The sequence below is a fragment of the Schistocerca piceifrons genome, chromosome 4 (assembly GCF_021461385.2).
Source record: "Schistocerca piceifrons isolate TAMUIC-IGC-003096 chromosome 4, iqSchPice1.1, whole genome shotgun sequence".
Classification (NCBI taxonomy): domain Eukaryota; kingdom Metazoa; phylum Arthropoda; class Insecta; order Orthoptera; family Acrididae; genus Schistocerca; species Schistocerca piceifrons.
Genome location: NC_060141.1, coordinates 759,051,518 through 759,066,322, shown reverse-complemented (window position 1 = coordinate 759,066,322; position 14,805 = coordinate 759,051,518). Strand labels below are relative to the sequence as shown.

At 44.4% G+C, this 14,805-nt stretch overlaps 1 non-coding gene across 1 annotated transcript; it reads left to right on the top strand.

Moving 5' to 3' along the window:
- The first annotated feature begins 5,507 nt into the window (after positions 1–5,507).
- Positions 5,508–5,582, top strand: Trnat-ugu. Its single transcript has one exon. It is a non-coding gene; the product is annotated as a tRNA-Thr (tRNA).
- Positions 5,583–14,805: the final 9,223 nt, after the last annotated feature.

Sequence of the window (14,805 nt, the reverse complement as noted above, 5' to 3'; positions counted from 1 at the left end):
CCTGTTGCACTTCTGCCTCCTTGGACGCCAAATTAGTCTTCAGATAAAATGGTCTCAATTATATTCTTAAAGTTTCTGTGTATTATTCTTGTTGATGTCTTCGAAGTTTGATCTTCACACACTGCTTTGTTTTTCTTTTAAATCATTATCATATTGTTTATCTTAAGTATTCTCGCATAATAGTAGTGTTCTGTGTACCACTGACAACACATATATCAGATTCTTTCTTTCTGTGACTGATGCTTTCATCGTTCCACCTGGGATGTAATCAGCATCACTAGCCTTTTTTTGTCAGACCATTTAATGCTTCTTCTAATTCTTTTTATGTAATTTCAGGTCGCATTTCCATTTGTTATACCTTATCTTCTTCTTCTATTGTTCTGAACTGATCTGGCTCGAAATACAACTTTTCAGTATATTGTTCCAATCTGTTAGCTACATACGTATTTTCCATGAGAATCTTTTCCTCCTAAGAGCGGACTGAACTAATGTATTGTATTCCTTTTTCCAAAATGCTTCCTTATCTAATGGTGTCTAGTCTATGTTAGCGTTTTTGTAGTTTTCATTAATTTGTCACGTAAGGCTTGCAGCCATTCTTCTTTAGCTTTTTTTTTTCTTTTTGCTTCCTTGTTTACTAAGTTTCTTAGACTATTCTCATTCAGTTTTTCCTTTGCCCTTTCTTCTCTGTTTTATTAATACCACTGGCAAGGAACCCGTTGAGTGAGAGGTCGTAAAAAGTCGATGATGTATACGGCATTCGACGCCCCACATATTGTCTAACATGCAAACAAAATATTGGCTGCTAAAAGAAACAGAGGGCGGGACTGGAGGTACGCAGCTGTGACCACAGCACGAGGCTATGGAGCGTAGTTGAACTGCTTAGTCGACGAGTAACTCACAACAGTATTCCAGTGCTAGTAATGTTGATAGAAAGCAGAGCAATATCCGCAATAAACAAAGCAAACATTACATTATATCTACAAAAACAGTTGCCGAAGTTGACATTTCATCAGAAAACCAAGGAACATTGCTGACTGAGACAGAAATGGCAGACGAAATATCAGCATTTCTGCAAGATGAGTCAGTGGAATTTGTGGTTTCGTATACGCTTGAGTGTGCGGACAATGTGAATGAGTAGCACAATGATGACGATACATGCTTAACAAGTGGAAGTGATACTGAAACAGGTGTCGAGTCATGTATTTCATTATCCAAGTCGGACAGCAGCGCAGGAAAAAAAAAAAAAAAAAAAAAAAGAAGCTATGAACAGACATCAAATAAATTCCCAGCAATAAGAACGTATGGACGTGTAGTCCATAAGAAAAGCTACGGATATTCAAGGGAGAACAAATTGCACTTGTTACAAAAACTGGTGCTCATATGTTTCAAGGATGCTCGATACAATTTGCAGGACGTGCATCATAAAGACCTACTACGTTATGCACATCGAATTGCGCGCGGCATAGATTACAGTGATTTCGAGGAAACCGGTGAATGGTTGCGTAACTTCAAATAGTGCTACAGCGACGTAAGATAACGAAATTTCAAATAAAACGTCAACTTGACGACGCACAGAAAACTGCGGAGTCGACCCGAAAATTAGTTGATGAGATAAACAAACTTATCTGATCGTTCAGTAAGGAATTTTTTTCCAACTCCGACCAATCGGTATTTGAAGAGGAAATGCTGCATATGAAAGGAACCCTGGAAAGCAGAGGTAGCAAGCGAGTTGTATCAAAGTCAAATAACACCACTGCGTTAAGGCATCCGTATACAATTACGCTGGCTGTTAATCCGGATAGTAAATTGGCCGAGAAGTTATTTATTGTGCTGGAAGGTTCTTTGCTCCCTACGATACTTTTTTGTTTGCGTGATTTTGAAAGGTCATTACGGAGTGGGAAAATGTGCGTAAGAGAACTGTGTTACGAGAAGTGCTTTTGGCCAATGGCTGGTCAACATAAATTGCTTTTGCTTGATTCCTGGTCTGTGTACAAAAATCATACTCCTTTAGAACAAACTATACCTCCTGAAAAGTGTGTGACATTGCAGTTAATACCACCTGGAACCATTGGACAAATTCAACCTCTGGACGTTTTTTTTTTTTTACGTGCTTATAAAACATATTCTCGCACAATCTGCAGCTACACCTTAAAGGTTAGCCAGTTTCACGATAATCTCCACGACAAACTGTTTCGCATTCGGTAGCATGCCATCACACTGCATAAGTTCTCATCACGCCGTTACACCGATATGATTCTACAGGTACATGCATTCTTTAAGAGTGGATATCTAGGTAAACTTCCTGCACGGTTCGTAGCTCCTTAGAAGTTAGCCTTCGGTCTTGATGGTGCGAACCTTTGTGATCACTGTAACCCACCATTTTTCATTCAGTGCTCATGGCGCAAGTTAATGGTTTGTTTCGAACATTTCTTGAATGTCGACGATGTCCGTGAAGTGAAGTGTAACACAAACATTCCGTGGGGTCTTGCCCACTCGTATCGTACAGGGTGCCTAAGGGATGCTGCGTTCTTGGAATGCTATACAGCAATTCAAACAAATAACATTAGTAGTTTTGTTTCAATAAAGCAGATTGACAATACTTAACTTGCAATATACAATGGTGTCGCAAGCGACGGGCGACATGCAACAAAAATCCGAGTCCTTTGCTATATACAATGTTCATGCAAGTTTGACACACAGTTTGTGGATCGCTAATAACTGCTATGGTAGCGTTCCCTGCTAGGCCTGTCCGTATACTGTCCGAATACTGAGCGGCCAAGGTTGGCAAGAGCGGCGCTTTTGTTCTCCTCTTGCAGAGGCCGCTCCTGTCGTGGTGTGGTCATAATCAGCGCGCCATTGGCCGACGTCGTTTCACCGCCTTCTCTTCTCTTGCGTTCATCTTCGTTCCGGCGCTTGTGGTTACAGCAGAACACATTCTACACTCCTGGAAATTGAAATAAGAACACCGTGAATTCATTGTCCCAGGAAGGGGAAACTTTATTGACACATTCCTGGGGTCAGATACATCACATGATCACACTGACAGAACCACAGGCACATAGACACAGGCAACAGAGCATGCACAATGTCGGCACTAGTACAGTGTATATCCACCTTTCGCAGCAATGCAGGCTGCTATTCTCCCATGGAGACGATCGTAGAGATGCTGGATGTAGTCCTGTGGAACGGCTTGCCATGCCATTTCCACCTGGCGCCTCAGTTGGACCAGCGTTCGTGCTGGACGTGCAGACCGCGTGAGACGACGCTTCATCCAGTCCCAAACATGCTCAATGGGGGACAGATCCGGAGATCTTGCTGGCCAGGGTAGTTGACGTACACCTTCTAGAGCACGTTGGGTGGCACGGGATACATGCGGACGTGCATTGTCCTGTTGGAACAGCAAGTTCCCTTGCCGGTCTACGAATGGTAGAACGATGGGTTCGATGACGGTTTGGATGTACCGTGCACTATTCAGTGTCCCCTCGACGATCACCAGTGGTGTACGGCCAGTGTAGGAGATCGCTCCCCACACCATGATGCCGGGCGTTGGCCCTGTGTGCCTCGGTCGTATGCAGTCCTGATTGTGGCGCTCACCTGCACGGCGCCAAACACGCATACGACCATCATTGGCACCAAGGCAGAAGCGACTCTCATCGCTGAAGACGACACGTCTCCATTCGTCCCTCCATTCACGCCTGTCGCGACACCACTGGAGGCGGGCTGCACGATGTTGGGGCGTGAGCGGAAGACGGCCTAACGGTGTGCGGGACCGTAGCCCAGCTTCATGGAGACGGTTGCGAATGGTCCTCGCCGATACCCCAGGAGCAACAGTGTCCCTAATTTGCTGGGAAGTGGCGGTGCGGTCCCCTACGGCACTGCGTAGGATCCTACGGTCTTGGCGTGCATCCGTGCGTCGCTGCGGTCCGGTCCCAGGTCAACGGGCACGTGCACCTTCCGCCGACCACTGGCGACAACATCGATGTACTGTGGAGACCTCACGCCCCACGTGTTGAGCAATTCGGCGGTACGTCCACCCGGCCTCCCGCATGCCCACTATACGCCCTCGCTCAAAGTCCGTCAACTGCACATACGGTTCACGTCCACGCTGTCGCGGCATGCTACCAGTGTTAAAGACTGCGATGGAGCTCCGTATGCCACGGCAAACGCTGACACTGACGGTGGCGGTGCACAAATGCTGCGCAGCTAGCGCCATTCGACGGCCAACACCGCGGTTCCTGGTGTGTCCGCTGTGCCGTGCGTGTGATCATTGCTTGTACAGCCCTCTCACAGTGTCCGGAGCAAGTATGGTGGATCTGACACACCGGTGTCAATGTGTTCTTTTTTCCATTTCCAGGAGTGTATTTTCTGTCGCTCTTCTAATGCACGTGGTTAGTCATCACCAGCTAATATTTTTCCTGTTGTCATTCTTAACACAACACTTTCAAACGAACCTTACTAGAGATTGAACTCGCGACCCCATGGTTTCCTGGATTTGTTGGAAGGAGGCTGCATTTCTTATTGATATATAAAAAAACTGATTAAAAGGTAAAGTCTTCTGTTGGACAACGGTCTAACGGAACCAGTCACGGAATTTTCGGAAACAATCACGCAACTGAAAATCCTTGCACAGAAGGAGCAGGTAATAAGGAACCATTTGAAGACCAAATGGGCCCCAATATTACCAATCCAGACCAGATAATTGAATTAAACTAATTCTCCCATGAAGTGATATAAATATTAAAAAATGATGGAGCCTAGATTTGATAGTGACTATCTATAGTGCAATTTCATTACACTATTAGCACTCATTAATAACATAAACTACAGTAATACATTTAATTGCTACTTCCCTGATATGTACGTTGGAAGCCTGGGGCTTGGTGGACCAGATAGGCACATACAGTATACTACACAAGATTTGGATCCCGCACCAGTAATCTGCATATTGTGAATTTAATTTTTGCCATGGAGATAACCTAAGAGAATGGGAGAAGCGAACACATGTTCATGGCCAGGCACATTGAAAGGAGACGCGATTCGTACCCACTGACTTCATAGTGCACGCTATCTTGAAAACCCAGAAGGGTGTTCATTAACGTAATGACTCAGATGAAAGGATCTATCCTGGCTGCTGACTTGTGGCTTCGGATATCAGTCCACGTTGGGAAAAATTAAAACAAAATGGGCTAGAAAACAATAGTATTAAAAATTGCATAATTCCATCAAACTGACGGAAAGGATGTACCTATCGGTATGCATTAAGCGGAAATCCCGTTATGAAACGCACTAAACTAATACTTATTCTGAAACCCTCAGCTGCCGACAGGTGCTGTTGATATACAGGTTGCCCAACTCTTAAGGGAATCGCCAAAGCGTGCGCGAGTAATGAGTGGATGGGCAAATGTCTATAAGGTACTTTACATATGTAGAATTGTGGACAGTTGGGAATGTGAGTCTCGCGGGAGGCGTGCAAGGGATAAGTCCATGCAGTCGCGCTATTCATCTGTGTCGTCGGTGGCTCAGATGGATAGAGCGTCTGCCATGTAAGCAGGAGATCCCGGGTTCGAGTCCCGGTCGGGGCACACATTTTCAGCTGTCCACATCGAGGTATATCAACAACACCTGTCGGCAGCTGAGGGTTTCAGTTAGTCATCATTTATTCCAGGGAAAAGCTGCACGGTCATCTGTTCTTTCAAGAACAGTTACTGTCTTCATAATACTCATTCGGCATTCGACAAGCAATGAATACATACACTCATGTTGAGGGGGGGAACAGAACACCTTGAACATATAAAAATAGGACGTTCATACTCACAGGACACGTGCATTAATATGTTCTGCAGGAATGATTCCCGAGCGAGGTGGCGTAGTGGTTAGCACACTGCACTCGCACTCGGGAGGACGACGGTTCAAACCCGCGTCCAGGCATCGTGATTTAGGTTTTCCGTGATTTCCCTAAATCGCTCCAGGCCCTTTGAAAGGCCACGGGATACTTTCTTCCCCATCCTTCCGTAATCCTATGGGACCGATGACCTCGCTATCTGGTCCCTTGCCCAAAATCAACCAACCAACCAGAAATGAATAGCTTTTGAACCATGCCAGCCTGCGGGTTCAGGGTCAACACCGATATCGCGGCGCAACACCACCTTCCAGTAAAATATGGTTGCAGCTCTCGCTGTCACTATAAACCGAATGTAATGAATGGCTCAGCGTGACTTGAGAAGACGTACAGGATGCCTCGCAGGCGTATGCGCGAACTGTACCGTCACATCAGTGAGTTTTAAAGAGTGCTCATCATTGGTATGAGAGAATGTGATGTATCCATCCAAGAAACTGCCGCTCGTTTGGGACGAAGTGTTTCGGCAGTCCAACGGGTGAGCGTAGAACGGTTCACGGAAGGCTGTAGAAAACGATGCGATGGGTCAGGTCGCACTAGTCCGACCACCCCTCGAGAAGATCAACACCTCATTCGAATGGCATTCCTGGACAGATCTGAGTCCTCCTCGGTTCTGGTGCAACAGTGGAGCACATTGTACACTATAAGGTGTGACAATCCGTCGCCGTTTATTATGGCATGGGTTAGTGCGCGTAGTCCACTTCTCTGCCTACCTTTGACGAATGTCCAGAAGCATGCTAAACGCCATGTTCTACGGAACGACGTCACCGGAGACAGGAATTCAGATAGTGTTTTAGGACAAATTCAGGTTCTGTTTGTTTGAAAATAATAGCCGCATTCTGGATCGCGGCAGACAGGGGGAGAGGCATCACGGTGAATGCATTCGCACAAGACATATAGCACCAACTCAAGACCTTACGGTGTGGGGTGCTATTGGGTATAACCATATTGCGTGTCCAGGGCACTGGTGTGAACTACGTGAATGACATCCTGCGACCTGTAGCCATACGCTTTCTGCACCACACCCCAGACATAATTTTTCAGCAAGACAATGCATGACCAGATGTTGCTGCATGAAACAGGTGCCTTCTTAGTGTCACAGGATGTCAGCCTTTTGTCGTGGTTCGTCAGATCACCAGACCTGTCGCCAATCGAAAATGTGTGGGATATGGTGAAGTGACAGGTGCAGCAGTGTGACCCAACCGCCACAGGTGAACTTTGGAACCAGCTGCGTCAAGCGTGGATGGCTACACCACAGAACGCCATTCGCGCTTTATACACTTCGGTGCCACCACGAAAGGGACAAGTTATCAGGGTCCATGGCGGACCCTGTGCCTAATAGGCAACAGAACACTTTCTGAACCTAGGTGACTGAAATGCTGATCATTTCTGCAGAATATGCTAATGTACATGTCCTATGAATACGAACGTCCTATCGCTAGTCGTTCAAGGTGTTCTGTTTTTTATGAACATGAGTGCACTTGTAATTTAGGAGCACATGGACGGATAGGTTTGAGACCATCTTCCGAAGTAAACCCAGTCTCGCAAATATCACTGCGCACACTACTGCTCACGTAAAAACCGGCATGAATGATTTGAAGCGGGAATTCACAAAACGAAGGAAATACGTGAGGGAGTAGACGTCATTAAGCAACTATACAGCAGGTACTGAACAGCAGTACATGAAGAATCCTGCTCTGCACGTTAATATTACTAATACATGCTGGAACACGAATCACTACAAACCAGAAACGTCCGAACTGTAACGAAATACGACCCTTGCTAATAAGTATCGAATTATGAACGCACAGTTCTGCAAACGTACCGAAATTACGAAATAGGGAAACATAACCCTGAAGTGAAAATGCGTGACGTGCTGCAAGTGTCGTGAGCGCGAGATCACGACCTGGGAGTATGAGCCAGGAGACAGTGGGGAGACAAAGTCAGGTCATGGAATGAGGAGGGGGTTCCTCGACGTAGGGCGCTCGTTGTCCCTCATCCTTCTGCTTCCTCTAGGCATTCCAGAATGGGCGCTCTCAGGCCATGCTCCGCACACCTCGTTGGGCCCGGATCCAGGACCGCCACCACACGGTGGACATACCGTTGTTCAGGGAACAGATTCGGGTATCACTGGTGCCCAATGGCACAGGGTCAAAATACCCCGACCCGACGTGAAAGATCCACAATGACGTCCACTGAAAGCCAAGTGAATACAAAGAAAAAATAAAGAAAGTTAAAATAAATAAATCAGGGACCACCACCTCAGCAGGGTCTACGGAAAAGAGCCCATGATCCTGCTTAAGATTAATAAAGATGAACTTGACCCATTTACCTTCACCCCAGAAGACCGATCACACACGAATGGTAGTACTTTGGGAACAGGCCCAGACCTAGGGGAGGGGGGAGCAAACTGGGGTATCTGCCCCGGGCGGCAATTTCAGAGGGCGCCAAATTCATGTTCTTGAAGGAAAAAACCTTGTTTGACAAAGCACCTAGCATCCAGCGCAAGTTGGTCTCTCGATTGTCCATATGATTTTGAAACACATCCCAGTTTGTTTTTTAACATTTTTGAACACGTACGAACTTGAGTACTGGACAGTTCGTAAGTTGATTTTTGAATGTGTGCATAGTGTACGTCATGTCTCGGCCAGGGGAATCTCCGTCGCATCTAGAAATAAAACCCGCAGACAAAAGGGGACGGTGCTATACGTGCTGATTCGAATAAACCCCAATGGGTGAATGACAATCGCTGTTGGTTTGTGTGGTTGACAAGGTGTGCGAACGATCAGCGTTGTTATTAGCGAAATCCATAGATTCATGCTACCAGAGTGGAAATAAACGACTAACAGGAGAAATAGGTAAGAAAGATTGCGTATTATCTTCTTGGTGTATCCAAGTAACTGAAATTTTGACAAAAAATTTTTACCGGATAGCTGCACTACTAAGTACCAGTTGTACAGTCATCGGTTAGCAGCCACTTCAAGTTCTGTTCTCGGAATAGTGCGGAAAACGAATTGTACGGACGCGTAATAGCGCCTAACCGGAGAATAAACGCAGGATAACTGAACCGGTGAATCTAGCAGAGCTAGCGAAGCTAACCGTAGAAAAAATTTGAAAATGGCAGCAAGAGTTATCTAATTAGTGATGACAAGTTTGTATTTTTAGAACGAGGAAGGAGAAGAAACAGGGACATCACACAAATTATATGGAAGAATATAACGATTCCAAATTTATTTAAAATTTTCGTATTATTACAACTTTTCGATCTCATGCTTGAGAAAGTGGAGCGTATGAATGAAATGTGAAACTATTTCCTAATATAAAACTTTTTGCTTGTAGTAGGCCTAATAGCCATTTGATATTGTTACTTCGTGAATTGTATTCTGTCGTGTCATTTATGTAAATGAAGTGCATAAAAATGGATATTTGTGGCAAAATAGTCTCGTTAATTTGGTGGGTGTTAAAATTGCTGCATTGTCGGAAAGGCCTATTTTGTTTTATCTAGCAGACAGTGACGAAATTGACGTAATAAAATCAAGAAACCACATCCGTCTTAGGTACTGTTCATATCAACAGCTTTTCAGTATTAGACGACATTTTGATTTTTCATGTAGCAAAACGTTTGACGAACTTTGAGGAGGTAATAGATTTTTTCGCAGAAAGGAAAGCATGCCGTGCAAAGTTGTAGCAAGATTAGAGAGAAAAAAATGCTGGGATCTAAGGATTGAAGAAATGTGTACTCTCTTGTTTATCTCTTGTCTTTGCTGGTTTTATATTTCCTATATTTAATTTTATATCACACAAAAGAGAAAGTCATTAGCTAATAAGCAATAAGGAGTGCAAATTTTCTGAAGAGTTCTTATTCTCCCTGTCACAAATAGTCCCACCCATTATTAATTGAGACAATTTTTTGTAGTGGGTGGGGGGGGGGGGGGGGGGGAGGAGGAGGTAGGATGTCAAACCGGCTGACTGGGAGCAGGAGAGGCACCACATGACATTTTAATTTCCACCGCCCTGAATATAGGCTTAGATGGATTTCCACCGCCCTGAATATAGGTTTAGATGGCTTCCATTACAAAATATACGCGTTTGAATTGCATAGAGCAAAATATAGTCGTGCGGTAGAAGAATGCTATGTGTAGAGGCGTGGCACTGCAGCTCGGCACGCGTAAGACCAAATAACATGTCTTGCATTTCCTTCAACATTTATGTAGTATGTACCAAATTCTTCAGAAAGAGGTGCACTACGAAATAAAGATATTTTTGAAAAACCGATTTCTTTTAATTTTTGACGTCCTATCTCAAACACTCTCGGGGGAGGGCGAGGGGGTGGGGTTGACAATATAAAGTTTTTGCTCCGGTTCGGAAATATCGTAGATCCGGGGCTGTTTGGAAATATCACATAAAAAAAAGTTCAGCAGTGTGTTCGTCGCACCTGAAAACGTCGGTCGGTTGCGCCGATGAAATATTGTGTGAATTTCATAATGAGATCCGATGTTTCGCGCGAGACAATCAGTCTGTCGGGAAAGCCTCAAGCTAAACAAGAATGCAACACATTCTTACCATCAGCAAAGAACGAAAAATCGTCTTCAACTTGTACAAAAACCAGACTGGAGTTATAAGAGTCGAAGGATATGAAAGCCAAGTAGTAATTACAAATGGAGAGAGCGGTTGTACCCTATCCCCAGCTATCAGAACACTGAGTAACCAAGTAAAGGAAACCAAGGAGAGAGGATATGGCGACAGAGAGGGTATCTGACCATCCCATACCACTGATATTGCCAAATCCCGAATAACATGCCAGCCCCATGAAGGTACGGAATAAAGGCAGGAAGAAGAAGAAGAAGTTGCCTGCATGAGTGTCCATGGAAAGACTCTCACTCTTAGCAGAAAAACTACAGAAGATAGTGCGTAAATTCTCTGATTATTTTATAGTAACAGATGGGATATTTCGACTTATCAATTATGGAATGGAAGACACAACGATTAGGGCGGGTGGTATGGACAGTGATTCGTATTATATTGTTCTAAATGCCTCTCTCCGAAAATTACGAGGTCTTTTCAAAAAATTCCGCAAGTTTGTCCAAAAATTTTTTCTACGCTTACCTTTTACTTGCTGTGCATGGTCTCCTTCGAAATACTCTCCTCCACAATTGATACACCGCTCCCAGTGCCGTTTCCACTTCAAGAAGCAGTCTTGGCACGCCTCTTGCTGGATCGCGCTAAGCGCCATTTTCCTTGCTCTCGTCTATTGTTACAAATACTCGTCTTTTCAACAGGGTTTTCAGCTTCGGAAATAAAAAAAGTACGCAAGTGCCAGGTCTGGAGAGTACGTGGGTGCGTTATTGTGATGTAAAAGCCATGAACTATCCTACCACATTCCAGATCGTTTCCTTCTCACATTTTTTCTCAGGCGTCGCAACATGTCCCGATATTACCATGATTTAACAGTTTGTCCCTGAATTCATGATGAACTAATCCTTCAAAGTCAAAGAAGACTATCAGCATGGCTTTGACATTTGACCTGACCTGACGAGCTTTTTAGTCTTGGAGAATCTTTCCCGGCTCATTGTAAAGACTGAACCTTGGTCTCAACACCATAACCGTAGACCCACATCTCATCACCAGTTATGATTCTCTTAAGGAACATCTCGTTCTCATTTGCGCGATCCGAAAGCTCTTCACAGATTGCGACGCGAAGGTTTCTATGGTCTTTACACGTGAGCCGTCGGACGATCGGCGGCAAAAAGATGCGTTCCAAGATGCTGTGTCAGGATTTCGTGACATGATCTAAGTGAAATGTTACATTCTTCTGCTATCTCTCGGACAGTCAGTCTTCGATTGACACGCACAATTTTGTTGGCTTTTTGGCATCAGCGTTGTCGGTAGACGTCGAAGGGCGTTCTAAACGAGGATCGTGTTTAATTTCCCTCCGGCCATTTTTAAACCGTGTGAACCATACGTAACACTGAGTACGGCTTAAGCTCTCATCACCAGAGGCTTCGTGCATCATTTGGTGCGTCTCTGTAAAGGTTTCCGGCCGGCCGAAGTGGCCGTGCGGTTCTAGGCGCTGCAGTCTGGAACCGCGAGACCGCTACGGTCGCAGGTTCGAATCCTGCCTCGGGCATGGATGTGTGTGATGTCCTTAGGTTGGTTAGGTTTAACTAGTTCCAAGTTCTATGGGGTTAATGACCTCAGAAGTTAAGTCCCATGGTGCTCAGAGCCATTTGTAAAGATTTCCCTGAGTTTCACACAAAAATTAATGCAGACGCGTTGCTTCTCTAACTCTGCAATCTCGAAATTCGCAAACTGTGCAACAAAACGTTCTGCTGAATATAGCACTGAACAATAACAGACATACAACAATGAAATTTGTCAGTTACCCATTAAACACAGACGAGTACAGGGACGCCAACTGCATTTTGCGTGAAATTACGAATGTTCCGGAATTTTTTGAACAGACCTCGTATTTTGAGCAGCTTATCAGGGAACGGCACGAGATGGAAATGTCTTATATCTCGTTGTTACAAAGAGGCTCAAATTTTTCGATTAACTTAACGAAAAGCAGGGAATCAATAATAACATCGCTGACTGTGAATGCAAGAGGATTATTAAGGAAGACGAAACACATTTCTGTCATTAAGCGACACAAGAAGACGATTTCTGATTACCTGAGTGATCAACACCAATCATTCTTCTTTGAGACTGAAAATGTTGAGTACAAATGGAGAAAATCGAAAAGTATTGTACAACATGTATGTGGTGATCAAATTTGCGAGGGACCGGAAAGATCCGTACTGGTTTAAGAGCTGTATTCGAAAACTATCCCGAAATAAAGTGACCATAACATATTTAAAGATTTCCAAAGCTTTAATGATAAACAAAACGAACACAGGGAGAGCCATGCGTCAAACATTGGATAAATTTTAAACTAAAACTCTATCTGTCGATCTGACAAAATGTTCCACGAAGATCTCGTCTTAGGTAAAGTTAGCAAACGGATCAAAGCCATTTATCCATTAATTCATTAAACATATTCGCACAAAAAGAGGATGGCAGAGAGGAGTACGAAATATTAAAATTCTTTTCTCAAAAATCGTTGCAATGAGAAAGATTATATTACAGTTCCTCCCGTCAACCGTCGCACGAACACCACAATGATATATCGAGATAGGTGACAGCGGGATAGACAACCAAATAAAGTCGCCCAAAAACAGGAAGGCTAATGGGACACTTAGGGTACACGAATCTACAGAGAGCATTCGAAGAAGCTTGCCTTCTTCTAGCAGAAGTCTATTGTAGGTTGCTGGAGGAACGAAGGGTTCCAAGTGATTGAAAAATGTGCAGGTCATTAGCAATTTCAAGAAGCGTTATGGAACAGATTTAAAGAACAGTAGGACCATACCGCTAGCGTCAGTCTAATATAGAATTTTGGAACACGTTTTACATTCGCGAATTAGAATTTTTCTGGAGTTCGTGAATCTCCTCTGTAGGAATCAACACGGATTCCACAAACAAGTAGCGTGTAAACCGTCTTCGCTCTGTCGCCCAGAATGCAACGAGCCTAGGTTGACACAATGTTCCTCGATATAGGGCTGGCGTTCTATACAGTTCTGCATTGTCACCTGGTGAACAATATACGTGCATACGGAATATCACACAGACTTTGTGATTAGTTTGAAGAGTTTCTATGGAATAAAACGCAGCATTTCGTTCTTAACAGAAAGAAATCTTACCACGCAACAGTAGCTTCTGCAGTACCCCAAGGGAGGAACCATAATAGACATAGATGACGTGGTGTATGACGTCGAAGGCCCCATGAGGTTATTCCCGGGTGATGATGCTGTATGCAGAGACGTTGAAATGGAGCTTAACCCAAATCGGGTTGATACCTCGTGCAGGGATTCGTAGACCGTAGTTGACTCTCAGTATAAACAAATGCAACGTATTGTATTGAAATAAGCAGAAAGGCTCGTTATTGTTAGATTACATGATTGCCGGACATTTACTGGAAGAAGTCACGTTCATTTAAATCTCTAGAAGTATGCGCAAGCAGAGATTTAGACTGGAACGATCACATAAAACTAATTGCAGGAAGGCAAGTGCCAGAATCAGATTCGTTGGAAGAGTCCCCATGAAGTTGAATCCACGCACGAAAGATGTTGCTTACAAATCTCTCTTTGGACTGATGTTTTGGGACCACTGTCAGATAGCATTGAGATAGGAACAGAGATCCAAAGAAGAGCAGCACGTTTCACCACAGTACGAGAGCATCATGGAGGTGCTCATTCAGCTCCTCTGAGGGACACTGCAAGGTTCATATGGCTCTGAGCACTATGGGACTTAACTTCTGAGGTCATTAGTCCCTTAGAACTTAGAACTACTTAAACCTAACGAACCTGAGGACATCACACACATCCATGTCCGAGGCAGGATTCGAACCTGCGACCGTAGCGGTCGCGCGGTTCCAGACTGTAGCGCCTAGAACCGCTGGGCCACCCCGGCCGGCAGGATGCTGCAAGGGACGTGTTTTACATGGCAATGAGATTCACTGTTAAAATTCTGAGAGTGAATGTTCGCAGAGGAGCCAACCAGTATACTGCCTCCTCCTACGTGAACAGAGTGCTCAAAACACAAAAGTGCGCCGTATTTTGAGTGGTGTTAGTGTGAGCCAAACACTACAAAAACGTGCAGTAGACGAAGTTCTAAAACGTGCATACTTTAAGGGCTATGAGCACCTGTTCATCTACGCTTCTGTGAAACACATCTCTTCTACTGCAAGCTCTTTATTCTTACGAACGACCTGGAAAACGCAGTAAACAAAAGAGGACACATTCTCTTGTTGTTGTCCATTGACACAGAAAGCAGTAAACACCTGTTAGTCTTACTACTGTAAACCACATTCACAG